Source organism: Cebus imitator, unplaced genomic scaffold (genome assembly GCF_001604975.1).
Source record: "Cebus imitator isolate Cc_AM_T3 unplaced genomic scaffold, Cebus_imitator-1.0 Scaffold313, whole genome shotgun sequence".
NCBI lineage: Eukaryota > Metazoa > Chordata > Mammalia > Primates > Cebidae > Cebus > Cebus imitator.
Genome location: NW_016107628.1, coordinates 2300935 through 2328596, shown reverse-complemented (window position 1 = coordinate 2328596; position 27662 = coordinate 2300935). Strand labels below are relative to the sequence as shown.

Here is a 27662-nt window from a genome sequence, read left to right as displayed (position 1 = left end):
AAAAAAAAAGAGAGAGAGAGAGATCTCTGGACTTCAAGAGTGGTCTAAAATTATGGGATTCCTCAGATTTCCTAGGCCAGCAGTCCTTGGGTTCTTCTGATGTTGGTGAGATCTATTGCTTCAAAAAATTAGGAGAGTTACGTGTCTAAATGCTATAAATAAGACGGAGGGAAGGAAGAAGCATAGGGCAACAACAATAGTGATCATTAAAACCTAACGTCAGGCTTACTACCTACGAAGAATTATTTATGTTATCTCCATTTTACAAATGAGGAAACTGAGGCACAGAGAGCTAAAGCTGGTTGCTCCAGGTTGAATAGCAGAGCTGGTTACCGAGTGGCCATGCCTAGCTGCTATGGAGCTCGAGTTCGCTGATCCACAGCTTCCCTTAAGAAGGAAAGGAGGCAAGAAACGAGACTAGGAAGGGCTTTTTTTCAGCACAATTGTTTTGAGCCGGCAGTGTACTGAAGCTGTGAGGGAAGACATAGATCTAGTCATTGCCCACAGTGAACTCGCAGTGACAGAATTACAGAGCATCAAAGTTGGAAGGGACTGTGGAGATGTCATCCAAATTGGGACACGGGGAGGTGAAGTGAAACACCTCTGAAGGAAAAGGAAACACATGCTTTTGCACGCGTACAAAAATAGCATAAAACATACAAGTCCGCGGTTCAAGGCAGGCCATTAACAACTGAAGCTGAGCACCTGTTACAGTAAATACACGTCTGGGTGCTGCTGCGGGAGTGAAGTTAAGTCCTTGCCCTCCAGCTGAGGGGAACCTGCAAGAGGAGGAAATAGGATGACATCGACTAGAGAGTGTAAAGTATTTAAGGTGTTTGAAAAATAATGAGCAGTCCCATTTGGTAGGAGCTGAGCTCACTTACGACAGAGAGGTGAAAGGTAAAGTGGAGACGCTAAGGGAAGTAATGCAAACTGAGCTCAGAGAGTCCAGAGAAGCGGTCAGGTAGGGTTTATCAGGAAAGGTTTTCTGGAAGAAGGGGGCATTTGGGTTGCACTAAAGAAGAAAAACTTGGATTTGCAACTATGGGGACAGAATGAACAATATTTGTAGAAGGAGGTGGCGCGGGAAGTAGAAAAGGAGGGAGTTAACTTTCGGATTCAGTTCAATTCCGCAGATGTAAGTCGAGCGTCTACTAAGAGCCGTTCATGCTTGATCAGTATAAAAATGAATTAAAAACATAGTGCCTGTCTTCAAAGAGCTTATAATTCAGGACTTCACAGAGTTAGAGGAGGATGCACAAGTACTATGGGAATTCAGGCGGGGCCCTTGGCTCAGAGTGAGGGTTTAAGGAAGGTTCTGGGGCTGTAAGTTGGATCTGTGTCTTGGAGGATGGAGAGGCGTGAGCCAAGTGACGGGAACATGGGAGCGTCCTGAAGTGGGGCACCGAGAGCGCGGTTTGACGTGTGCAGACACCTCCAATAGTCGGGGGTTCCTAGAAGGTAAAGTGCATGTGGAGCGAGCAGAAGAGGATGCTGAACAGGTAAATAGCGGCTAGACTGAGCAGAGTCTAAACGAACTTGAACTTCATCTGAAGTCAATGGAGAGCCTTTGAAGGGTTTTTCACAGGGCAATATTGTCATTCGATTTGTGTTTCAGAAAGATTGTTCTTGCAACTGTGTTGGGAATGGATTTAAGGGGACCAGGCTGGTGACGGGAACCAGTTAGAAGGTTATTGCAGTGCTCCAGGGGAGTGAGGACCAAGACCTCAAGCAAAGTGGTAGGGTGGAGAGGAAGGCATAGAATTCGGACTTATTCAGGAGAGATATGCGGTGGTATCTGCTATGAGGTCAGGGAAGAAAGTCTGTGATGAGCTCCAGGTTTAAATGAGGGTAGGGGGGTAGCAGGGTTGGTAGGCAGAAGGACCGAAGAAATGCAGCTGAAAATACCCATATCACAGCAGCCATGGCCCCTCAGTGAATTTGGGAGGGTCATCAGAGGCAGAGTCCACAAGCTTTGTGGACTGAGCTGGTCTTCAAGTGATGGTGAGCAATTCCTGGAAATCCCTGGATGGGGACCAAGGACTTGGCAGTTTTTCAGGTTTAAAGTAAAAAAATCAGTGTCTGGAAGTGGAGACTGGAGGAGAGAGGGGTGTGTGTGTGCACATACGTGTGAGATGTGGTTGGAGATTACAACATTTGGCCAGGAATTTCTGGGTTCCAGGGACTACTGCACTTGGGAGAACACAGACTCAATGCAATTCTCCCCATCCCAGAGTTCTGCAAGGGATCAGGGAAATTTCCTTGATTCCTTGATTTAATCCAAACCTCTTATTTCACAGATGAAATATCTGAGGCCCAGAGAGGTGAAGTGAATTCCCTGAGGTCACACAGCTGGTCAACAGTAGAGCCAGAAGCATAACTCTGGTCTCTCTGGACTTCTAATCAGGTGCTGTTTTCACTCCCACCTTTCCTCCTCAGTTCCCCTTCACAGTAAACATCCCTAGAACACTAAACATTGGAAATTTCCTTGACCCCTTGCAGAACAGTGGGATGGGGGGAATTGGATTCTGCCCATTAAAGCCAGAAACCGCTCGTTTAAGGGACCACTGGGCACCGCAGCACAGTGTGTTCAGTGTTCCAGGGACCTTTACCGTGAATGGAAACTGAGGAAGAAAGTGGGGAGTGGAGATGGCACCTGATTAGAAGTCCGGAGGGACCACAGAGCTATGCTTCTGGCTTTACTACCGACCAGCCGTGTGACCTCAGGGGATTCATGTCATCTCGCTGGGCCTCAGGTATTTCATCTGTGAAATAAGAAAATTGGATAAAATCATCTCATGTGGATTTCTTCCAGGTCTAAAATTTCATCATTCTAAAGAATGCAGTCAGTTATTTGCTCCAAGATTAGTCTGTTTGAGCCTTCACTGGTCTCGCTATCTACACGTTACCAAAATCCTACTTCTTCTGGGTTCTTGAAAACTTAAGAGCAGGAGGTTCTTCATGTCTACCCTCCCTTTCTCCTGCTTCAGCATGCACCTTACTGGGGAGAAAAGACATCTGTCCACTGCTGTTCAGAACAAAGGTCCCCCCTCACACTTCAGTGCTGGCTCCAGTGAATCAACTGTTCTGGTGGTGGGCGTGCTGCGTGGAGGCCGGGAAGTGGATGGGCAGCGCAGTGTCGTTGCACGGTTTTCTCACACTCAGTCCATACTCGGTGCCTTCCCCTGTCCCCTTGCCTCTGTGCCTGTGCTTAGGCTATTCCCTGGAAGAGCTTCCTTTCCTTCCTGTGGTCTTTCCCGGAGCAAGGGGAGATACAAGAACCCTGACTCTGGGGTCCTACTTCCAGCTCTATCATCTATAATGATAGATGACAGAGCTCGTCTCTCTGGACCTAAGCCATTATTATTAGTGGTTCATGGTCATGCAGTGAATACTTATAGATGACAGAAGTGGCATTATTGAAATAATAACAGTGGCTAATATTTTTAAATACTTGCGATGTATATGTATCTCATTTCGTCAACACAACCAGTAACCAGCATGTAGCTGCATCAACAGCAACGCCAGAGTAACGATCACTCTGTTTAACTTCTTGTTTCCTCCTTTTTGTGGAGACATAGTGAATGGATATCTGCTCTCTTCTCCCTTCCACTCTGTTCCTTCTTCCAACTTACTCTCTCTTGCTTACTCTTCTCCTGGGAAAAATGCAAGAGTCATTTTTCTAAAATCTTCTCTTCAATGAGTCCCCATCATCTATAGGATGACGTTCATATTCCTTGGAATGACCTTGGATGGCCACCAGACCACTTGCCATTGACTTCTGCCTCCCCATCACCACAGCCCTCTTCTCCAGGAAGGGAGAAGGGTGTGGTGTAAATGGCTTCACCGGCTCTCTGGTTACCCAAACTGAAAATGACCCGCTCTCTCTCAGCTTCCACATTCTCCTAACCATTAAATCCTGTTGATTGTACCCCTTCATTTATTTCATACCTGTTCCATTTCTCTTTATCCACTGTCTTCATTTTATATCCTTCTAATTTTTCTCCAGGAGCTGTACCTACCCTCCCTCCCACTACCGGCGGAGCCTTCTGCCTAATCGCTTCTCTTAACAGCTGTGATAAAATCCAAACTCATGATCCAGCATATAGTACTCTACATGATCTGGTCCCAACCTACCGCCCTTGCCCCACCTCTCTTCCCTCTCTTCTCTTGAACTTTAGCTAATCAGAACCACTTGCTGCATAAGCAGCAGTCCACAAACACCCATGCCCCGGAGCCCTTGAGAACATTTATCTTCTGCCTGGAGGAACCGCCCCGCTCCCAGCTAACCCACCCAACATCCCCCTTATCGGCTTAGTGAACACCTATCATATTTCAAATCTTAGTCTAAGTGATATCTCCTCTATGAAGCCTACCTGACCACCAGGCTTCCTTACTTTTATCATTGCACCTTGTATTAGTCCATTTTGTGTTGCTGTAAGGGAATACCGGAGGCTGGATAATTTATAAAGAAAATACATTTATTTGGCTCACGGCTCTGCAGGCTGTACAAGCGTGGCACCAATATCCACTCAGTTTCTGGTGAGGCCTCAGGAAGCTTTTACGCATGGCAGAAGGCAGAAGGAGGAGCTGGTGTGTCACATGGCAAGAGAGGCAGCAAGAGAGAGAGGAGGAGGTGCCAGGCTCCTTTAAACAACCAGCTCATGTGTGAACTAACAGAGAGAGAACTCATTATCCTGGGGAGGGCACCAAGTCATTCATGAGAGATCCACCTGCATTACCCAAACGCCTCCCACGAGGTCCTCCTCCAGCGTTGCCAATCACATTTCCGCATGAGATTTGGAGGGCACCAACTTCCAAACCATCTCACACCTAGACAGGCTGGCTGTCTTGCCTGGTTGGGGCTCTAGGAAGAAGAGGAGCACCCAGCACCTGCCCCAGGTGTGTGCCTACGGCCTTCACTCTCAGCCACCCCTCTCCTGTCCCTGGTCACATGTCACTGCTGTCACATTTAGCTCTAACAACACATCCACTGCATGCTGTGTTGATGTGCATAAGTCTGTACCCACCTGTACATTCCTTGAGAGCAGGAAGCATGTGGGATTCTACTTCCTGCCTCCGTCCCCCGGCACAGCACCTGACACACAGTAGGGTAAAGATGCATTACATACTGAGTGGTTAAATGAATGAATGACACTCGAGACCTGGCACAATCTGGTCAGAGTCTAGCTGTCCTTTCCTATCTTTCATAAACAATAAAAATGCAACATCTTAAGGTTGCCATGCACAAGTAGCTTGCAAGTGTATTTAAGGAGATTATCACTTTTAATCCTTATAACCCTGCCCTTCCACAAATACTCAGTGACTCAGCCACACCAGACCCTTCCCCAGACACACCACAGGCTTCTCTGCCCATGTCCTTTCTGTTCTTTGTGCCCAGAGTCCCTTTACTCCCATATTTCCTGGTTTGAGGTTTAATTTTGCCCCTTACACAGGCGCTTCTCAGATTCACCCTCTCCTCCTTTCCCATTGTTGAAATCATATTAGCTGAAGCTAAATATGATTTAAGATAAATTTCTCAAGGACAAGGCTATGCCTTAAATAATAGAAATTTAATATAAATTTCTCCTGGACAAGGCTGTGCCTTATTAATCCCCTTATCCTATGGGGCTCAACATAAACTCTGGCACATAGTAGATCCCTAATACTTGTTTGCTAGTTAGAATAGAATGGAATTGAACGGAATCAATAGTTTAGGTTTCAGAGTTCTTCCAGCTTTTGCTGGAACCACAGACCAGAAGGAATCAAGAAAGTGGTGGGGATGGGTTGAGCCTGAGGGTGGGCGAGGGCAGGACCAGAGAGGGGAGGCTGCTTAACTGTGAGGGGATCTCATTCATAGAAGTTACATAAACAAGATTTCTTGCCAACAAGTTGCCTGTGGATATTTATGGAAGCATCCTTGTTACTATTACTTAATTTTTTATTATCCCAACAGCATGCTGAGCTTTGAGTAATGTGCTGATGGCCAGCCTACGCCTGTGCCAAGAACTTGTCAGGACGTTTTCTCAAAATGGCTCTCCAAGACCCCTCCCTGTCCTCAAAGAACTCACAGCACTTTGAGAGTTGGAAGGCATCTTCCATGTCTTCTGTCTAGCCATTCACTTCACAGATGGGGAAACAGGGCCTACAGCCGGGTGGCCCACCCACGGTCCCCCTGGCAGTGAGTGGCAGAGCTGGAGTTCAGATTCAATTCCGATTTCCAGCTGATATGCTTTCTGCTGCTCTCTCCTCTAAAACCTGCCCTTACCAAATTGTCATTAGCATTCCTCATATTCTATCTTCCTCAATTCAACAAATATTTATTTTATCGAGTACCTACTCCTGCAGAGAGACTTGTGCTGGGGGATATTGAAACAGTAGAAGGACGGGGAAGATGGAAGTTCCTGCTCTTGACAAGTTGACTATCTACACTGTGGGTGGAGGTGGGAGGTGACTGGGGGTGTGCTTTTATTGAGCACGAGACCAAGCATCTTCAGACTCAATTTCTCTGGGCTTTCTCGCTTCCCCCTTTTTTGGACTATCCACCATGAATCACTGTTTTTCCATGGAGGAAACTGGGACTCAGAGAGGCCGCACTGGCCCCTGATTGACACTAAGTGCCCGCCCTTGCAACTCTGCTGCCTGCCCTCCCCGCTGAATGAATGAGAACAAAGAAGACTGGGGTTGCCTAGCCTATTCTTGGCCCACCTGAAGAAGACGGGAGCACAGAAAGAGAGGAAACCAAGGAAGGGGAGGTGGCCATCTGGAGCCCCTAGAGCCTGGCATTCACTGTCATCACCAACAGCTGTTTGCACCTGCCAGCTCCACTCTCTTTGGTACCTCTGGCCCCCTCCACTTCCTTCTGGAAGAAACACAGGTTAAGTCCTTTTCTTTTGCTACCCTCATTGAGCTGAGGATTTAAGAAAGATAAGCTGGCAGGTCTGGGGGGACTTGAATGTGGGTTATCTTTGTTGAGAAACAGGAGATTTATGTGTCAGTAGCCTCAGTTTCCCCAACCTCATGGGCAAGAGCCTCAGCCCCTCTTCTTGTGCCCTGGCCGTCCAAGGGCCATCTCGGGAATGCCAACACATCATTAATTTGTGTGCCTTGCAAATGCTTTCTTGGCATCTCGTGGTGTTGAAAGTCATGTAATTATCAGCAGAATTTATATGTTGCCAGGGCTGCCTGGGCGCCCTCCCTGTGTCTCCTTCCAGGCCCAGCAAATACTGAAGGCTGGCTTAGAAAAGAATCAAACCTACCCGCCTTGATATCTGTGCACCCTGTAGCTAAGGTTTTAATTGAAAATCGGTTCATCTGGTCCCCATGCCTAATTACAAGGTGCCTGCACTGCCAATGGAGCATATGGATAGGAGCCCGGCACCCTCTAGGAAGGCCTGGGGTTGGGGTCCCACATGGGGATGGCCGTGACTTTGGCAGCTTTACCTCTTCTGCATCTGCCACCTGAGGCCTTCTGGTTTCTTACCCATGAGCAGGCACTGGTGTTTGCTGGGAGGACTCTCCCTCAGCACCGTCCCCCTCCCTCTCTGGCTGGTGCTTCTGCAGTGAGGACAGGATGCAGCTCACTACCTGCTTCCTCCCTTCTGCCCTGCCAGGGATACGCTCCTCCCCCCTCCCATCCTGCCCACTCCTTTCCTTTCAGCCCAAATGGGCAAAACCAGTCCCTATTTGTCAACACCATTCTCTTTCACACCTCTGGGCCTGCCTGGAGGCCCCTCGCCCGCTTCCAGGGCGCTCCTTCCCCATCCTGCTTTGTACCCCCCTCTCCCGAGAAGCCCCTGCAGTGGTGACGACAGATCATCTGCCCTTGTGTTCCTCTCCCAAGGACTTGCCTTTCCCATCAGGCTGGAGCGTCCACCACCACCTGTAATTCCTCCTCACAGGGCAGGACAAGGTTCTGCACCTGGGGAGTGATCAGCAGGGGTCTAGGGGTGAGGGAGCCGGCCAAAGAGCCCCTGAAGGCTGATGGTCATGACCGGGAGAGGCAGGGGTCAGGTTGGCTGTCTTGCCTGGTCAGGGCTCTAGGAAGAAGAGGAGCAGCCAGCACCTGCCCCAGGTGTGTGCCTGTGGCCTTCACCCTCAGCCACCCCTCCCTTGTCCCCGGTCACATGTCACTGCTGTCACATTTGGCTCTAACAATAATTCCCTTGCTGGAGAGCAGGAGGAAGAATTCATTTTCCAGCTCCAGCCGGGCGACTGTGAAATATGATTTCTAAAGTGTTAATAATGCATCACGTTTAGATAGCACTTTACATCTTCCAGAGCAGCTGGCTGGGCGGGGGTGATGGCAGCCTGGGCTTGGGGCTGTGGGACTGACTTCTGGGTTTCATTTCTGAACTTCTCATGTGGAACATGTGCCTACTCCTTGGTGCCTTAGTTTCTCCTTCTAAAACAGGGAAGGAATCATTCAGTCTTGGCCTTCTGCCGGGATATGGAGGCGCCCTATCCTGGTAACTATGCCACGCCCATCTCCTTCTTTCAAACCTTCATTTATTGCTTTTTCATCTTCTAGAAATACTCCAGCATTCCTTCCTTCATTCAGTCATCAGATCCTAACTAAGTGCCTGTTGTGTGCCAGGACCTGAGATGCAGAGATGCTGCTGGCTTTGGGGGCTCTCGGGAGTGGATGGGATAGAGACGTGGGTCCCGTACCCCTAGCACTGTGGCCTAAAGTGAAGGGAGCTGAGGGTTGACACCACCACTCGGCTTTATTTGGGGTGTGGGGACGTGTGGAATGGCCTCTGCAGGATACCAGAGCTTCCGGTAAATACCAGCCAGCTCTTTCTGTTATCCCAGAAAGGAAGCCCTGCCTTGTCTTTGGTGGTCTGCTCAAAGCCACTAACCCTTTAGGGACCCTGACTTCCTAAGATCTGGAATCTTCTCAGTCCCCTCTCCTGTGCCTTCACTTGTGTGCAAGATAAGTACTCCTGTCTTTTAATTTCTCTCCAGGGCTCTTCACAGACCTAGAATATTCCTCTCTATTCAGGCCACTGAGCCCTTTCCCACCATCACCTAAAGGTTTGGGAGCTATGTCTGCATTAGTCAGTTCATATCCATAGCCACTGCTTCCAGGAAGGCCTCCTAGGATGATCTGAGGGAAAGAGAAGATATGTAGTAGTTTTATGGGGTCACCCCAGGTTTCCTCATTGCTCCCAGTCAAAAGTCAGTTGCCCTTGAAATGCCAGAGTACCCAGTCGCTCCACTCTTTGCAGTCCCCTGAAAAGCATATGGAAATTCTGTTTTTGTAGGTAAAAGCATATTAATTTCCAACTGTCTGCGGTGTCTTTGGACCTCAAGTGTCCTCATCTGAAAACGAGGCTATTGAAAAGGTGGTCACCAGGGGCTTTCTCTAACCTCCTTGGATGACACTCCTACTTCAAACAATTCCTTGGTGAATTATTAGGTAAAGAGAAGAAGCCCTTTGATAAGCACGTAACTGCCTTCCAGTTGATTGATTTCACAGGGTGAGTTGGGCGCTTGTGGTTTTCCGGAGGGGCAGCTTGGCTATGCTCAGCAATGTCCTCATAGATTGCTTGTGTCTTTGGCCGAGTCTGTGACCTGCGGGTCTGGCCCAGAGTGGAAGCTCCCAGAGGGCCAGGCCTCAGGTTCTGTAATTCTGTTTGCACTTTGTCCTACACCACCAGCTGGATGCTGATGCAAAGCTTTGTGGTGCCCGGGATGAAGAAGACACTTCCTCCCTGCCCTCAGCCCCTCTGACTCCTTTCACTTCCTAGGAAGACAATTCCTCACCAAGTTTTCCCAACGGGTTGCGCTGCCACTGCTGCTCAGCTGACACCATAGCTGACGAGTTATTAAAAATCCTTCATTATTATTCTGTGCTGTCTCTCTCCCTCCTCCCTGCCTGCCGTGCCCCGGGCTTCCAAAGCCCATGGCTGTCACTGAGAAATGCCTGGAGGCCCGTAGCCAAGAGCTGAGGCAAGCTTTTCCACCCCCTCCCTCAAAGTGGCCCCCACGGATGTTGGCAGCCAGCCAGCCGCAATGGGTCTCACCCAGGGTGGGGGATTCTGACACCTGAGTTCCCGAGCCTGCTTTCTGCAGGTCTCCGGGAGCTAGTGCAGGTACTATGAGGCTCAAAGGTCTTTATATCAAGGAATAGTTGGAAGCCAGAGAGGGATTTTCAGTCCCTCAGGGATCTTGGTTAGGGAGACATCTCTTAGGTATGCATGTTGCAGACGACATCTGGGACCCGATGCTTCATCCCCTGGGGAGAGAGTGACAGGCCAACTCCATCAGCCCATTCCTGAGCTGGGGGTCCAAACCCAGCTCATCCATCACCCGTCCTAATAATCAGATTTGGCTGCGGCAAGAACAGAACATAATACTCAGCTCCTCTCCCAGACGCCGCAGCCGACAGGTCCTGAGACACGTGGAGGGCCTTGCTCTTTGGAGAGGCAGAGAGGGAGGGGTGGGACCCAGAGGGAGACATCCCTGCTTCTGAGCTGTGGAGCAGATTGGAAGGGTCTTCAGAGTAGCTCCACACCCATCACAGCACCCTCCCCACTGCGTGTTTCTATGGGCACGCCGTAGTGCACTCCTGCGCCCTGGGTCTGAGCAAGGGACCCCAGGGTCAGGGCTGTGGGTGGGAAGATGTGTCGGTTCTGCCTTCCAAACTGGAGTGCTTTCACTTACTCCCTGTCAGATTTCTTCCTGCAGGAACTGGCCTCTTCACAGCTAACTCATTCTTATTGCTGTGTAAAGCATCAAGTCCCTTTGTCCGGAGCCTTACAGCCTTGGCCCAGCCCTCAAACCCATGCTCACTCCCAATTGCTAGCACCCAGTCCCTGGGACAAGAATAGGACCATAGGGGAGAATGCTCTGGGTGTCGGCTAGAGGCAAGGGTAAGCGTTCACAACTGGCCTGAGGATTCAGGGGCCAACATGTCCACTTTGGCTTGCCCTCCAGGTTGAGTTGACATCTTTTGTTTGTCTCTACCTTCATTTGCCTAGATGAATTCTGAGGACCGCCATCTATCCAGAAGATGGGGGCAGAAAAACACCTGGGATTTGAGTTAGGTGAAGTGAGAGTGGAGTTAGGAAAGTGGCCTTTAGGATTAGGGTGGAGAATAGGCAGAGCAGGGGTGTGGGATTGACTAGTGCTCAGTACGAGCATGGGGGTTGGCAGGGGTGGGGGGTCAGGCTTTCCTTTCCCATCCCTACCCAAACCCTCATCAGCCTCCCCCATAAGCCTGTCTCAGCTTTTCTGCTCACCCCAAATTCTGCAGATCTGGGGTCGCCTAACTCTGCTCACTTGTCTCACTGTCCTGTGTCAGTATATCTCAGCCTCAGAAACACCCTAGATGCCAGAGGAGGAGCCAGAAGCAGGTGACTGAGGAAGTTAACCACTAAAGCTTCACACAAAGTCGCCTAGAGAGGAGCCAGACTCAGCTGTGGCAGAGGATACCCCAGCTCCAGGTGCAGGAGAAACCTTCAGAGAGCAGCCTGCCTCTTCCCTCACACTCTTTCACTCCATCGCTGATCTTCCTTTCCCTTTCAGATCTCCCTGTGATGCCCACCCCCAAGGAATGGGGAGCTGATCTCTCATCCCTCCACCTTTGTTGTCCCTGGTGTCTGCAGTAACCTAATGATTTCTCATTTAGTTGCTCAGGGCTGGATGCAGAAAGGCGCCTTTTGATTGCTTGTGACACCTATCTCACAACAAATTTAGCACCTCGTTTCCTGGACGAGGCAATATTCCCCCTCGATTATCTCCCAGCAAGCAGGACAGGGTGCCATGCATTCCAACGAGCAGCCTTTGCTTCCTGATATCAGAATCAATCAAGCTCACAGTCCTCCGATGGATGGTGATGGATGGATGGATGGATGAGTGGGGGATTAGGTCCTCAGGGGAGCACAGGAGGGCTCCAAGAACAAGAAAGGGGCAGAGGACAGAGCAGGGCACAGGGACTCCTCCGGAAGCCCAGCCCTCAGTGGGTTTATGGGCAGATTTCTCTGAAGTGGAAGGTGGGGACAGGAGCAGTTTAACCTCTACTCAGGTAGTTCTGAAACTTCCTTCCCAAACCACTCCTGAAATGTGGGTATTTCATCCAGCCACCTCCTAAACACTGGGCGAGGAGACAGCCCTGGAGTAATGTTACTTCACCCTGGAACAAGATGAGGGCAGAAGAAACACTTCCCTGCTTCAAGCCCCCACTCCAGCATTCCTCAATACCTAGTATTGCATGGAAACGACTCTTCCTACAAAATAACTTGCTCCTGGCTGGGATGCCAGGAAGAGCAGGAATTCTAGGGATCTGCCCCATATGACTGGGGAGGGGAGATGAAAAGACATTTCTCCAGCCCAAGAGGCAAGTAGAGGCAGTTGGAGGGATGGGTTGGGAGTCTCCTCAGAAGGGGTTTAACGGAGGAGGAAGGTGCAGTGGAGGGGGAAGGGCAGATTGAAATGAGAGACCAGGGAACTTCTGCAGGACACGGGAAAGGGATCAAAGGAGGAGAGAAAGCGAGTGATAAGAGCTCAGCTGAAGACAGAAGGGTCTCACGCATGAAGACAGAAGTGTGAGAGCCTTAAGCTCTGTGGAGCAATGGTGGAAGGAAGGAGGGTGGGAATGGGTACAAATGGCTCATCCTGGTGGCTACAGACAGGGAGATTGAGAAGGAGGGGCAAAGGTCAGAGACCCCCAGAATGTGAGCTGTGAGAGAGGACAGAAGTCATCAGCACCCCGCCCAGGAATGCAGGATGCAGACTCACTGCTGGGAAAGGCGCTGGAGGAACAGAAAGGAAAGGGGAGGGGCTGATCACTAGGAGGGGTGGCAGATGGTCGCTGTCGTTAAACGGATTCCAGTAAGTCCAGGAAGCTGTAGACAGCACAGACAAGCATGGGTAAGCAGTGGGAGAAGAGAATCAAGGGGCAGAGACTTGGAGGAAGGAACTTACACAGAAACCTCACACCAACCAGTGTGTTTACATCTAAACGTATTCCTACTTCAACCCTAACCCCAAGCAGTAACCCCGAACCCAACCTCCACCTCAACACTAATTCCAACCCAAACCTAATCTTAGCAATCACTGTAACCCCAAATCCTAACTAGAACATGAGCTCTTGAAGAGGCACAGCATCTCAAATACCCTCAGAGCCAGGTACAGCATAAGTGATCCATAAATGCTTATTGAATAATGAGAACATAATAAGCCAAACATTAGCTCTATCCTTAACAGTAATCGCTGCTTCCATCCTGACCGCCTCCCACCTCTGCCTACCCCAATGATCACACTGAGCACTAGTCATTCCCACACCCCCGCTCTGCGTATTCCCCATCCTAATCCTAAAGGCCACTTTCCTGGCCCCAATCTCATTTTACCTAACTAAAATCCCAGTTTTTTTCTGTCCCCACCTTCTGGATAGATGGGGGACCTCAGTAAGAATTCATCTAGGCAAACCAAGGTAAAGACAAACAAAAGATGTCAACTCAACCTGGAGGCCAAGCAAAAGAGGCTTGAGTAGTCTGGGAAGACTGCCTGGAGGAAGGGGATTTGAAGGTTGCATAGCAGGCTGTGGATGGATGTAGGTCTGCTGGGAGATGGTGGAGTGTCTGGCATGTGGACAAGTAGGTTACTCTCTCTTTCTGCTAAATTCTTGCCTCCTTCATGGAAATGAGGCCACAGAGCTGCCCTGGTGTTCATATGCTTTGGGGTCTCGGGAACAGTCATCAGTGTGCGTACCCTAAAGAGAAAGTCTTTCCATGTGCTCACACCACAGACTTGCAATTGGTCACCAACGCCACGTCCCCCACCAATATCCTGTACATTTCTGAGAGTGGTAAGGTAAGTGGTCTCGGCTTCCCTGGCCTCCTCTGCTCTTGGGGCATTTGTTTTCTGCCTGACAAGGAAACTGAGTCAGGCACAGCAGGGAAGAACAAGAGCCCCAGCCTCATCAACCTTGAAGTTCTACCTCTGAGTGCTCTCTCCTCTATGCAAGCCTCTGCCTATTGAATGCTGCCATATTGAGACCTGCTCCTACAGCTCTTAATTATGGAGCCTCCACTCCAGGCTTCCTCAGCTCCCTGCAGCAAATTAACACTCTGTGCCCCTTGCACGTGTAGAGTGAAGCACGTTAGATGGATCGATTCAGCAGCCGGTTGGAACTGCTTTTACTTGACGTAGAATTGATCCAGATGACCCCAACCTGGGGATTCTAGGAGCGTCTTTGCAGGAAATCTTTTTAATGGAGATTAATTGGAAATCCCTAGCATGTCCTGCTTACGTTCACAAAGTGCCTCATTCTCCCTTTGGGTGGCTATATACCAACACTAGTATGTTGACATGTGCTAACACGTGCACGCTTACCTAGACAGGTGATGCAAACAAGGACACCTGTGTCCCCCCTTGCACGCAGATACAAAACACACTCCCATCATCATCGCAGTCTCATCCTTTCTGATTCATCTGGAGCCCGTCCCCAGCCCTTATCAGGCTGACACACACGGCCCTGTGCAGCTCAGATGTGCCACGGCTTCCACTTTGGTCTTCCTGAATCTGGACCTCTTTCTTTGCCTATGTCCATCCTCTCAATAGCCCAGAAGTTTCTGGAGGGCAGAGACTGAGAAATGTTCAGAAAGAGAAGGTGTTAGATTTTGAAAGATGTCTGATCATGGTTCCAATTTATTTATGCCTGAAACCCAGCCACTTCCAACTGCTCACTGGACTTTTATGTTTCTGTGTCTTGGCTCATGCTATTCCCTTTGTTTGAAATACTCTTCCCCCAGTTCTCTGGCTGTTGAAATATTTCTTGTCTTCAAGACTTAATGCCATTCTTGCCAATAAATGTGTATTTATTGAATACCTACTCTGTGCCAAGCAAGGCCACCCATGTCCAACTTACGAGGCTATAGTAGGGGACCAGAACTATAAAAGGCTAACAATATGAGTCACGGCCCAAGGGAAGACCAGCTTGGAAGTCAGATATGAAAAAAAATTCAGTGTTTTTGTTCATTCAACAAACATCAATTAAGATATTCACTCAACAATCATCTATTAAGGCTGTAAGCTCCTGAGTGGAATAAGACCCCCATGTCCATGCCCTCGGGAGTATTCAGATTGCACGGGTTCCCACGGGTTCCCACGTCATTGTCCCCACCAAGCTGGCCCTGATTTCATGTTATCAGCATTGGCGACTACTGCATGACACTGGTAGGGTTTTTCAGTGCTTAATTTGTTGTTAACTCATTAGTGTTCCTGATAGAATGTGAGAGCTGGAAACCTCCCCTTTTCCCGCTTCCCCACCCCATCAAGCACACTGCCTGGCTTCCAGGAGAGCTGTGCTCAACACCAGCCAGGCTGACTGTTTCTAGGGTCCTAACAGGCTTTGCTTTCCCAACTTCACACTGCTGTCTATGCCCTCTGCCTTCCCAGGACGTTTCCCTCTCCCTTCTCTCGCTGCTTACCAGGAAAACTCCTACCCATCCCTCAGAGCTTGTCATAGAAATCACTTCCTACAGGATTTCTTCCTGCACCTCAGATAGTTTCCTCCATGTTGCCCCATCATGGCTGCCTTCACACTGTATGGACTTGGTGCCTGGGTATGTCCACTGGACCTTAAGCTGGACAATGGCAGGACTAGGTCTGTCATGTTCACCTTCGTATTCCAGCGCCCAGGACAGTGGGTCCTGGGATGAGGCTGCATATAGTGATGTGAACGTGTTCTATATTGAATGTGGTAGGCATTCAATAAGTATTTATTACATGAATAAGTGTATATTGAGTCGAGTTTATTTTCTCTGGAGGGTGGTATTTTATACATTCATCCTTAACTCAGTAACCAAACAATAACCAAACAATTAGAATTTATTAATAACCAAATAATAAGCATTTATTGAGCACCTGTGGAGTGTGTGAATGATGCATGACTAAGATTACATTTATTCCCTCAAGAAGTTTGCCATCTAGTCATCTGGAAAAGGAGCCAGAATAAAAACCAGTATAGCTGCAGACTGAACTCCAGGTCTGAATCCACGTGATCGTGTTCAAGTCTCATTACCGTTTCCCTGACATCTTACGGTTAACTGCCGTGGGGAAAAGATTTTATGTATACCTTTGGCTTCCATCCTAGACTGTTTTTTGACCTGTTCTTTCCCCTTCAGATGGCCCTGTTTAAAGAATTCCTTCCTCTAAACTTTGAGTCCAGCCTAATTGACCTGTTACAAATTAACTACTTGGGTGTAAATCCAAAGTCAGAAGAAAATATATGGTGTGTAAATAGAATCCTAAAATATTGCCTAGAGCCCTCCAGAGCATTTCTGCCAGGTGGCCATCCAGCCTTATCTTGAATACCTCTAGTGATGGGAAGCCACTGCTACATGCTATTAGAAAGTACTTGCGTGAATAACAGTATCTATTCCTTGAGATCTACAGCTGTTCATGTTTATCCTAGGGCTTGTATGGAAGGTGCAGTGATGGAGTCTGGGGACACCAGTGTTATGGGCATGTCTAGTGTCTGCCAAGCCAGCCTTTCTTTTTTTTTTTTTGGAGACGGAGGTTCGCTCTTGTTACCCAGGCTGGAGTGCAATGGCGCGATCTCGGCTCACCGCATCCTCCGCCTCCTGGGTTCAAGCAATTCTCCTGCCTCAGCCTCCTGAGTAGCTGGGACTACAGGCACGCGCCACCATGCCCAGCTAATTTTTTTTGTAGTTTTTAGTAGAGACGGGGTTTCACCATGTTGACCAGGATGGTCTCGATCTCTTGACCTCGTGATCCACCCGCCTCGGCCTCCCAAAGTGCTGGGATTACAGGCTTGAGCCACCGCGCCCGGCCTAAGCCAGCCTTTCTTAGAGGCACTAGTGTGGATCCAGGGAGAATCAATGTCTAGAGCAGTCATCAGAGCCCCGCACTGTCCCATATTAGTTGCTCACCTCGCTCATAGACTCAGATAGTCTATCTGGAAATTCTAGAGAAATCTGCAGAGTTATCTGTGATGACGGGTTCCAGCCTCTGGAAGGAGAATAATGTCTATCACCTAAACCTGCTGGCCTTTTTTTTTTTTTTTTTTTAATTTTGAGGTGGGAAAGAGGGGCAGGAGGCAGAGTGGGAGGTGAGAGGGCATAGAAATGTAATAAAACTTGTTAAAATTAGAAACAGAACTGTCCTTTAGAGCGCTTGCCGGGTATCAGAAGACCTGAATTTACTTCTGGTTCTTTTGGTTTCAGGGTCAAGGAGAGAATGCCCTTGACTGTTGCCCAGCCCTTTGTGGATTTCTGAGTTGAGGCTGTTTATTCTGGAGACTGTTCCTAAAAGTGCCAGGAGACCTCGAGAGAGGGTCTGGGACCAGCCTGCATTTCTTCCTGGGCTTCCAGCCTCTTGCAGGGACCCAGGTACCATCCTGGCTTCTCTCAGACTGGGCTTCGAAGCTCTGTTTGTAACAGTGGTAACTAAGAATGTTGAAGCAAGCAGCGGAGGTTTTCAGAGCAGAACGTCCACTTGCCTTCATTCTGGAGGCTGTAGGGAGGTGTCGTGCCCAGAGGGGATGGCTTTTATGTAAAAGAAGGGAATGGGTTAGACCCCAGGAAAAATGTTGCGCCTGCCCAGGAAAAGGCAGGATGGCAGGAGATGAAACTGCGGATTGACCTCCCTTCTCTTTTTTTTAAAGACAGGGTTTCACCATGTTGGTCAGGCTGGTCTTGAACTCCTAACATCCGGTGATCCACCTGCCTTGGCCTCCAAAGTGCTTGGATTACAGGCGTGAGCCACCACGTGGGGAGACACAAAGACCCTGCCCTCTGCTGCCTTGTGTGTTACCTCAGCTGTAGCCCGCCTCATTCTCTTCTCTCCCTCCTTGGCTAATCCTTTCAAAATGTCCTTCCATTTCCCAAGGACTTCACTCCTTTTCTTTGATCTAGAAGCTCAAGGCCTTCCGATGAGGCCCGAGGGTGGGAACGGCAGCCCGGATTTCTGCCTGTGGAGCCCCTCTGCCCCTGCCGCCCGCCCCTCCCCTCAGCCTTCTCCAGTTTCTTCTCTCTCGCTCCTCTGTCCTCATCTTCGTTCTATTTTCCTCTCCCAGATGGTCTCCTTACATTTCTCTTTCTTGATTCTCACCTCTCATTTTTTATACGTTTTCCCAACGTTCTCTTCCATAATTCCTCTCTCCCAACCTTGTTTTGGCTTCTTCTTTCAGTGAAGGAGGGTTTCCAGGAAGAGCCTCTTCTTGCCCCACTGTCAGTGCAGGAAGATTAGGCTCTGGGGTGTATCTGCTTCTAGAGAGGGGTCCTCTGTCATCGTGAGGCTGGCGCCAAAGCCACCGGGAATTTGGAGACATGCCCACCCCATGTACCGCCTTCCCTCACGGACCCTCAGCTCCTTCAAAATATAAAGAATGCTGGAGGGGTGACCGTCAAGGCCTTTCCCACCCACCTCTCATCATCATTCTGATTCAGTTCTCTTGTCTTCCCCTTGCCTGTCTCTGTCCCGTCCCCTGTTTCCTTCATACTGTGGTGTCCTCTGGGCACCTTTCTTCCCTACCCGACCTTAAAACAATCTTTAACAGCCCCTCGCTCACTTTTCCCACAACCGGCTTTCTCTTTGATCTCCGTTGCTCTCTGTTTCTGCCTGCGACTCTTTCTTCCCCCCTTTTTCTCTTCCCAGTCCGCCTTCACCCATCGAGGCATCTCCTTCAGTGTCCTGCGTCTTGCTTTCCTTCCCTCCCACCATGCGGACCCCGGGGATTGCTGGAAAGTCCAGCCTTGGGCCCTGCCTCCCTGTGCTCCTGTAGGTCGGGGAGGAAGGTGCAGGGCCTGGACGGGGAGGACAGAGGCTGCCCCTCCCTTCCTGCTTTCCCACTCCAGCTCCCGGTGCCTTCTCTGGCCCTGGCCTAGTTTCTGCTCGGCCGCCTCCTTCCCTCTTTGTCTTTTGCCCTCCTTCCTCTTAGCTTCCTATCTGAACCAAGTCCCTGCCTGCCACCTGCCTTCTGTCGCCCCCACCTTCCTTCTCTTGCCCACGAAAGCCAGATTGAAATTCAGGTTTTGAGCAGAACCATCCACCGGCCCTGCCGCCCCCTTTCTGCTCCCGCCTGTCGGTAGCACCTGCTATAGCCAGCACAGTTAGGCTCCCCGTGCCATTGTCCTTCCCATAAAACATACTCAGGGGCCCCTGCCAGGGCACATTTGCACAGAGCTGGCCTACTAGGCCTGACCCAGGTGCCCGGAGCTGGAGGTTGAAATGGGGCAGGTGGGAGTGTTTCCAGCCACCGCTGCCAGCCTTTTCCATGTAGAGCTCAGAGTCCTGTGAGTGGGTCTGGGCTGGCAGGTCACTTTAGGGACCCCGGCCTGCCTGACCTTTATCCTCCATGAGCCTGTTGGCAGGGATGTGAGAAACTCCGATGGGAGTTTCCAGTGGGAAAAGAAAGGACGGCCTCTCTTATCCTATGCTGGATACCTCCTCTGAGTCCTCAGCTTCTGTCTTAGTAACACAGACCCACAGACCTCCCTCCACGTCCCTGCAGGATGAGGGAAGAAACGCTCCAGGGAGGAAATGCCAGCGTGGGCCCAGGTACACTTCTTCCTCCCAGCAGTCTGGTGCTGAGTGCTTAAGTGTCCTCAGGTTTGACTGAGGCCCCAGGAGAACAGGAGGCAGGGGTGCAATCTGAGCACACTGGAGATGGGAAGGCCCATGGGGGCCACGTGAATCTTCTTCCGTTTACAGGCTAAGGAGTCTGAGACCCAGATAAGTGAAATGACCTCTCCAAGTCATACAGCAAGTTGGTGGCAGAACCAGGACCAGACAAGCCCACACTTCCTCACTTCTGGCTTGGAGTTCTTCTGCCTCTTCCTGGCAGGGCTGTGCTGGGCTGATCCCCCTGTGTTTTTCAGGGCTCTGTTCCTGCCTCTTTGGGTGACTAATCCAAAGGCTCAGAACAGTAAACCTTCTTGCCTTGCTGCCGTGAGCGCCAGCCACCCGCTGCAGCTGGCCTCTGCGGTCTGCTCAGATGCAAGGAAACCAGGCCAGACGCTGGCCACTTGTAAAATCCCATCTGGTCCCTGGAAAGATTCCCCTACGGCTGTCCCTACCATACCCCCAGCCTTATGAGATGGACATCAGGGTGGCGGTGGCCAAGCCGCTTGGAGTGAGGGAGGAGAGACTGATTCTTCTGCCCATGGCTTCGGCTTCCTGGGATGAGAAAGGACCAGAAGTGGGAAGGCGGTAAAGGTGGATTCAGGCATTTGGGGCTCCTACTGTTGAGTGTCTTTTTCACTGCAAACTGTGAAATGAACCCAGAGTACTTTGGTGGGCAGAGACAGGAGGTGATAATAGTCCTTAAATGTTTGGAAACTTGTCTTTGGGGAATGCCATTTGTCATTTCCCACTCCTTGCCTGATGCCTCTGTCACCTGACATCTACGCATAGTCAGTCCTCTGAGATTATCCACTGAGAGCAAGGTCATGGAGTTTTCTGACCCCTGATCACCTGTCAAAGGAGGGAGTTAAGAGTCTAGGCCGGACGCGGTGGCTCAAGCCTGTAATCCCAGCGCTTTGGGAGGCCGAGGCGGGTGGATCACGAGGTCAAGAGATCGAGACCATCCTGGTCAACATGGTGAAACCCCGTCTCTACTAAAAATACAAAAAATTGGCTGGGCATGGTGGTGTGTGCCTGTAATCCCAGCTACTCAGGAGGCTGAGGCAGGAGAATTGCCTGAACCCAGGAGGCGGAGGTTGCGGTGAGCCGAGATCGCGCCATTGCACTCCAGCCTGGGTAACAAGAGCGAAACTCCGTCTCAAAAAAAAAAAAAAAAGAGTCTATAAAGTCAGTCATATCAAAATTTGACATTTTAGGGTTCTGGGCCGGGCTTTATAAAAGGCAAAATCAACAGACTCAGACCCCTCATCCATAGTAGCTGGGCAGGCACAGAGCTTTCCTCCGGGGAGCCTCTGCCTGCCTCCGTGGCCCTGGCCAGGTTTCTTTCTGTCTGTCCTCACCCTGCCCAGCCCCAGCCCAGCACTCCCCTCCCTTCCTCCTTCCTCCTTGCCTTCTCTCCTCCTCTGTCAGAAGCTCCAATCTCTCCTTTTCCTCTCTCCTTCCCCCTTCGAAGGCCCAGCCTAGAGAATTGAAATCCTCTTTTCTCTGAGAGAACCCAATGTAAGGGGACCTCTCTGGCTGTTATATTTTTCATAGAGAAGAAGGGAATGACTGGGGGGTGAACGGAATTCTACAGGGGCGGGGGGAGCCAAGATGTGAGAGCAGAGAGGGAGGGAGAGTGGAGTGTGAAGAGATTTAGTTCCATCTGAAAGCTGTCGGTGCAAATCAAAGACTTCCCTTTGAACCAGCAGCACGATCTGGAGTGGAGAGCGTGGGGACTGCTCTGGCCCAGGGGGTTCATTACTGCTCGTTTGATAAATCCGGGGAGACAGGGCCTGTCCTCCATCACCCCCCTCCTCTGCCGCCTGGTTCCCTGGCATCTCATGTGCTTGGCCCCATTCCCTCTCTGGTTCCGGGCTGGCCTGGCAGCCTGGGCTCTGGGAACATGACCATCAGGGCACGTGTGCAGAGACACAGGAGCAGACGGGCATCCATGGGTGCAGGGACAAGTACTTGAATGTGGGAAGGATGTGTGTGGTCATGTGCTTGCTGGTAAATGTGTGTGCTTGTATGTTATGGTGCATGTGTCCCTATAAGTAAGAAGTATATGATGTGTGTGTGTGTGTGTGTGTGTGTGTGTGTGTGTGTGTGTCTGCGCATGAATCTAGGCATTTCCAGCCTCTCTAGGATAGATTTAGAGGTCACTTCCTAGTTCTTCATCAAAAATGGGATTTGACCTGGTTGTCCTTCCAGACCTTTGCAAGGGCAGGAAGCGTGTTCACACAGAGACTGGCCTGGCTCTGGACCCCAGTGCTATGATGATGGAGCAGGGAGCTGGAGAACAAGGACAGTCTCCCCAGGAAGATCAGTGCTAAGAGGGAGAGAATGCTCCAGGTGAGGGGACAGTATTAAGGGGAGGTGGAGAGGCCCCTGCGGACAGGTTTGCACAGTGGCCTGAGCTGGGAGGTTCCAAGAAACGACAGCAGTGGCCGGGCTGCTGAGATGGCATTCCAAGGGAGCCAGTGGTCTGGCTCATCACTGTGCTCTCTGTCCGATACCTACCAGCTGTGTGACTAGACGGAAGTTTCTTAATGTCCCTGAGCCTTAGTTTTCTTATGAAGGATCGTTATTGTGCCTGCCTCATTGGGTTGTTGTGTATAGAAGTGGTAGGCGATCAGTCTGCTGCACAGAACAGCGACTGGCCGTTTATAAGCAGGGGCTGCTTCTGCTCATGGCCGCTGGTGGCCTGAAGGCTGGTGCTTCATGAATCACTGAAACCTCTCTGGATGCTGTTGACAGGCGTTCCAGCCTTGGGTACCACTCTTCCCTTCATGTAGGGACCCGTATACCAAACCTTCTGTGTTGTGGCAGCATGTGGGGCAAGTCCTGTGTGGCTGTAGGGTGCTGGCCAGCCCGACCTGAGGAGTGCAGCATCCCGGGGGTAAACAGAGTTAAGATGGGATTCTAAGCTGAAGGGCAGGAAGCAGGAGTGGGAGATGGCCAGAACTCAGGTCACTGATAGTTCTCTTTTAAGTAGAGGGCATGAATCTAGTCTATTTAGGAGAGACTTCCTGGATTTCTCTGTAGCAGAAAATACCTGAGTTCACGTCCCATCTCTGCCACGTAACAGCTGTACCTGAAGCACCCTGAGCCTTGTTTCCCTTTTCTGTAAAATGAAGATAGTAATGGTGGATTATAATACAGAAACAATGTCTACAGGGCATCCGCCTCAGTGCCTGGCACATAGTTGGCATCTTATAATTGGGAGTGTTTATTATTAAGGAACATTGCTGGGGTTGAAGGGACAAGGAGGGTAAATCAAAGCCTCTCTGTTATCCAGGGGCTCCCAGGAGAGTGGGGAGACAGAAACAGACACACAGGTAATTTTTGATCCAAGGCAGGCTGTGACAAAGTGTTATAACCAGAGGCCCCAGTGATGCAGCAGGAGAACAGGGAGGGGGTGATTCCCAGTCTGAGGCTAGAGGAGCTTTGCGTTATGGGGTGCGGGTGGTGAAGGTTGTGGGCTGACCTGAAAGGAAGGATGTCTGAGAGAGAGGCAGAGGGGAGGCTAGTGGGCGATTGGGGTTCTGTCGCCTCTCACCTCTCCTCACCTGGGGAAGAGGCACAGAGCTGCACGCCCAATCCCCTATTGCTCTCCTAACTTCTCCCCAGTGTCCCTCTGTGCTCCCCTCACCCATCAAGGCTCTGATCGCCTCCTCCTAACTAGGCTAGTCACCTCCCTGCAAACCCTGGCTGGGCCTCCTCCTAATCTCTTTCCAGGTGAGAAAAACAGAGTGTCCAACACTACCGGAGGAGATGGGGTGCCACCAGGGCCCGCACTCCCCTCCCACCTCTGTCTTTCTCCTGGTCTCCATCTCTCTGCCTCCTTCCTCCCTGCTTTGCCTTGGGTCTCTATTACTCCGTGGGTATCTTTGTCTCACTGGCTCCCCCTGGTGCTTTTCTCTCTGGATCCCTAGCAGTCTGACCTGCATCTTTTCCACCCAGGGCTCTTTCCCACAGAGCTCGCCTCGTCCCTTCTCACTCTAGTCTCCATTCCCTCTGCGCTCTCCCTCTGCCTCTGTGTGGGTGTCTGTCTTTGTCTTACTTCTCAGAGTCATCTGTGCCTCTGTCAGCCTTCTCCTGGGTACCGTGTGGATGGATGTGAGTATGTGTGAGTGTGCATGCCCTGGCACATGCGTGTGCTGCTCGGTTTTTCTCTGCCTGTCTTCACAATGACTGCTTAAGAGCTCACCACAGCTGTGATGGTGTCTGAAGACAGGGAGGGAGCAAGATCAAAGCAGGTGGGAATACACTTGAAACATACGCGCAGACTCTCACTGGCTGGCCCCAGACTGGAGCTGCCAGGATTTGACCCAGCAGTGGGAGGCTGGTCTTGTTTTCCCTTTATGTCTGCAGTCAGGACCTTCCTGGTTCCCCTCCCACCTGCTCCCCCCAACCCCGAGGTCACCTCCCCATCCCCCTACATAGAGCAGTTTTTTTGTGTTTCTGTTTGGCACTGGTTTTATTTCCTGGAAGTGGATGCAGGGGTAGGAACAGGATTGATATGTCACCCCCAGTCCAGGGCAGGTTCAGCTCTGCGGCATGGATGGTGGAAGGCCAGGCTACCAGGGCCTGGGACGTAGAATGTGCATACAGATGTGTGCCTAGGCCACTTGCACTGGGTTCTTGGTGACTTCTTGACACTCAAGGTCAAACCAATACCTCACCCCCGTTTACACTGTAATGCTACTGGGTCTCCTCTCCCCTTCCTGCTGACTGAGCAGCTGTGCCCTGTCCCAGGCCTGCACCTCACTGCTCACTTTCTTTCTTCTTTTCTTTTTTGAGACAGAGTCTCGCTCTGTCGCTCAGGCTGGAGTACAGTGGTGCGATCTCAGTTCACTGCAACCTCCGACTCCCAGATTCAAGCAGTTCTCTACCTCAGCCTCCCGAGTAGTTGGGATTACAGGCACCCACCACCACGCTTGGCTGATTTTTGTATTTTTATTAGAAACAGGGTTTCACCATCTTGGCCAGGCTGGTCTTGAACTCCTGATCTCATGATCCACCCACCTCTGCCTCCCAAAGTGCTGGGATTACGGTCGTTCGTCACCGTGCCCTGCACCTCGCTGCTCACTTTCTAGGCTTTGTCCTCTGCTCTCCCACACCACCACCATATGTCAGAACTGACCAGAGCTTGTTTCCCTTGCCCTTCCCTCCTTGGCTCCAGGTTCTCTGTTTTCAGGGAGCTTCCCAGGAAGTTCTGCCCCAGCATTGCTCCTCCTCTCGCTGGGAGGAGGGTGCTACCCCCTTTAACCGCCCAGCCTGTCTCTGCCTCTATGGAAGTCTGTGAACCTCCCCTCAGGGCAGGGGCATGCACTGGCTCCTTTTCTGGATGGAGATTTCACAGGCAGGACTGTGGACTTGGATTTACTCACTCCCACTCCCTCAGTCAACAGACATATTCGGAACACCTGTAGTGTGTCGGGCAGCAGGCCCTGCACCAGGTGATAGGCTTGATGATGAGTGACATGGTCCAGACTCCTGGAGTTGCCCCTGGGGCCCAGCAGGGACAGAGTGGCCAGTGCAGTGTGGACCCCACTACAGCAGAAGTGAGATGTGAGTAGGAAGGCCTTGAGGGAATACACAAAAGTCACGGGAGACTTCCCAGAGGAGGTGACTGTTTGAATCCCAAGGGAACAGGGGGAGCAGTGTCCTCCCCAGGGAAAGGCCTATGCGAGGGCATGAAGAGGTGACAAAGGCTCAGTGTATACAGATCAGAGAGAACAGGACTTGGTGAGGGCAGACTTGGGGCGTCCCCATAGTCATAAGCCTGGTCGATATAACCCAGGGGCATCTGAACTCTGTTTGGGATTCTGTGTTGACTGCAGGGGCTGTGTTGGGACCAGAAAACATTGCCTGTGGCTTTTGTAGGCTCAGGATCTAGGTTGCCTTTCCATCAAATTAAATTCCCGACTCTCTGCAGCGTTTTTCCTTCCATCCCCCTGTGTCTGGACTGAATTGCTTCAACCAGGCCTAAATCAAGAGGAAACTTCAAAACTCCCAGGAAGTCCGACACCGCCTTCTTTGTCATGTTACTGCTCAGGTTTCCCATTGTCCCTCTAATTGTCTAACTGCTCAGGAGAAATAATGATCACAGCTGCCATTTACTGTGTACAGGCAAGAGACTAAACCAAGCATAGCATACACCTCATCTCATTTGACGGTGACAGCCATCCAGAAATAGACATTAACATTCCCTAGTTTACCAGGGAGGAAAATGAAGCCTAGCAAGTAACTTGGCCAAGGTCACTGGGTGAGGAGGCCACATAGGCAATATATAAACCATAGTCTGTCTCCTAAACCTATGGTCTCAGTATTTGAGTGCAGAAGGATCTACCTGTCCTTAGTCCAGGCTTGTCATTGTATAGATGAGCAAGTGGGGGCCTGGATGAGAAACTGACAGGCCCAAGGTCACACCACTCCTCACCTCTCTGCAAGATCCCCATCTCCTGATTCTTCCTTTAAGTGCTGCTCATCTCCAGCTGCCTCTCCATTCCAAGTGGACAAGGGCCAGCTGCTCACTGTCCTTGAGAGACTTCAGCAAGAGACCAGGGTGTCCAGGCTTCATGCAGGAAAGCTATGCATATAAATTCCACCTCTGAGCCAGGGCTCACCAGCAGCCCCACTCTTAAGCCCTTGACTTGGGCTCTGGGGGCTGTGGGAAGGAGAAATGTGAGTGTGGAGAGTTTGCAGCATGGAGCTGCACTAGAGAAATGCGCAAGGATATGAATAAATTTGAATAATAATGAGGGCAATGCTTGAATTAATAATGTTGGCTGCTCACCTGACCCGCCCCTCCCCCAGGATCTCAGCACCTGCCACCCTAATCTCTCAAAAGGGATTATCCTTTAGAAAACATGAATGAGAGGTCATGTCAGCAGAGTTGGTGAGCCACTCATGGAGTATGGGAGAGGGACCTTGTTTCTAACTTCCTGGCCCCTGCAGAGCCAAAAAGCTAAATTTGCACACTGCATCAAGAGTAAAGAGGCTGCCTCATGCCAGATCCCATTCTGGTTATCAGTCCACGCTGGGCCCCCAGCCACCTCTTTTTCAGTCTTCTTTGTGTGTGACAACCAATGTGGATGGATGTCGGATGTTCAGGGAGATTCAGATGGAGGAGACAGCTTGGCCCTCTGCCTTAGAGGAGAGGTTCCCATTCTCCTGGAACACATAGGGCAAACGCCCTCACCTACCTGCTGCCCTCTGCCATGTGACAAGCAAAATCATGGGCATAAGGCCTGATAGTTTGAGAGAGGAATCCCTGTACATAATGATGACAGCAGGGCCGAGTGATGTGACTGGTTGTATTTGCCCAAGGGGCCAAGGAATCGGGCTAGGAGGGTTTCCTGGAAGAGGGAAATGTAGCGCAGGTTTGGGAAGAAAAGGAGAAATGGGGCTGGTGAAGCAAAAGGAAGGGAGGAGACAAGACTAGGATCCCACTTCTGTGGGGGCTTAGAGGGAGATCCCGGAGTGGGGAGGGGTGAGTTAGGTCTGCTTCCACACAGCAGTGGTGATGGGTCGGAGGAATTTTAGAAAGCTGTGTTAGGAAAAGGTCAGATTTGGGGATTGTAGCCTCTGCAAATTCATGGGCTGGGGAGGGAAAGAAGAAGGAGGTGGCCGTCACTTTTGGGGAGAGCTGATTTCAGTTAGCTGGCGTGACAGGTTGGGGACATAGCAAGGAAGCCCCAGAACTCTCCTTTGCCGTCCTCCAGCCACTTCCTTGCCCCCCTCCTCCTTTCCCCACAGCCCCATAGCTCACAGAGCTCTGCAAGGAGCCTAGGCCTGCCCCACCACTGGGGCCGACCAGTGCTGGTTGGAGCTGGTGGGTGGGAGTGCTGGGGGAGAAAAACCCGCAATGCAATTCCCTGCTCCATTTAGGCTCCACAATTAAAGGCAATTACTCTGCAGTTCTCTAATCAAATGCTCCCGGCCGAGCTGCCAGCCGGGCAGCCATGTGTAGCTCCCACAGCCGGAGGGAGAGTGGAACAAAGTCACGTGGCCTCGCAGCTCCCACGGTGAGGGAGGGTGGGTGTGTGCAGGTGTGTTCA

General features: G+C 50.8%; 1 protein-coding gene across 2 annotated transcripts in view; it reads left to right on the top strand.

Annotated features, from left to right (window-relative positions):
- Nucleotides 1–27662, top strand: part of KIRREL1 (kirre like nephrin family adhesion molecule 1) — a 110264-nt gene that overhangs the window by 57933 nt on the left and 24669 nt on the right. The window lies entirely within an intron of this gene.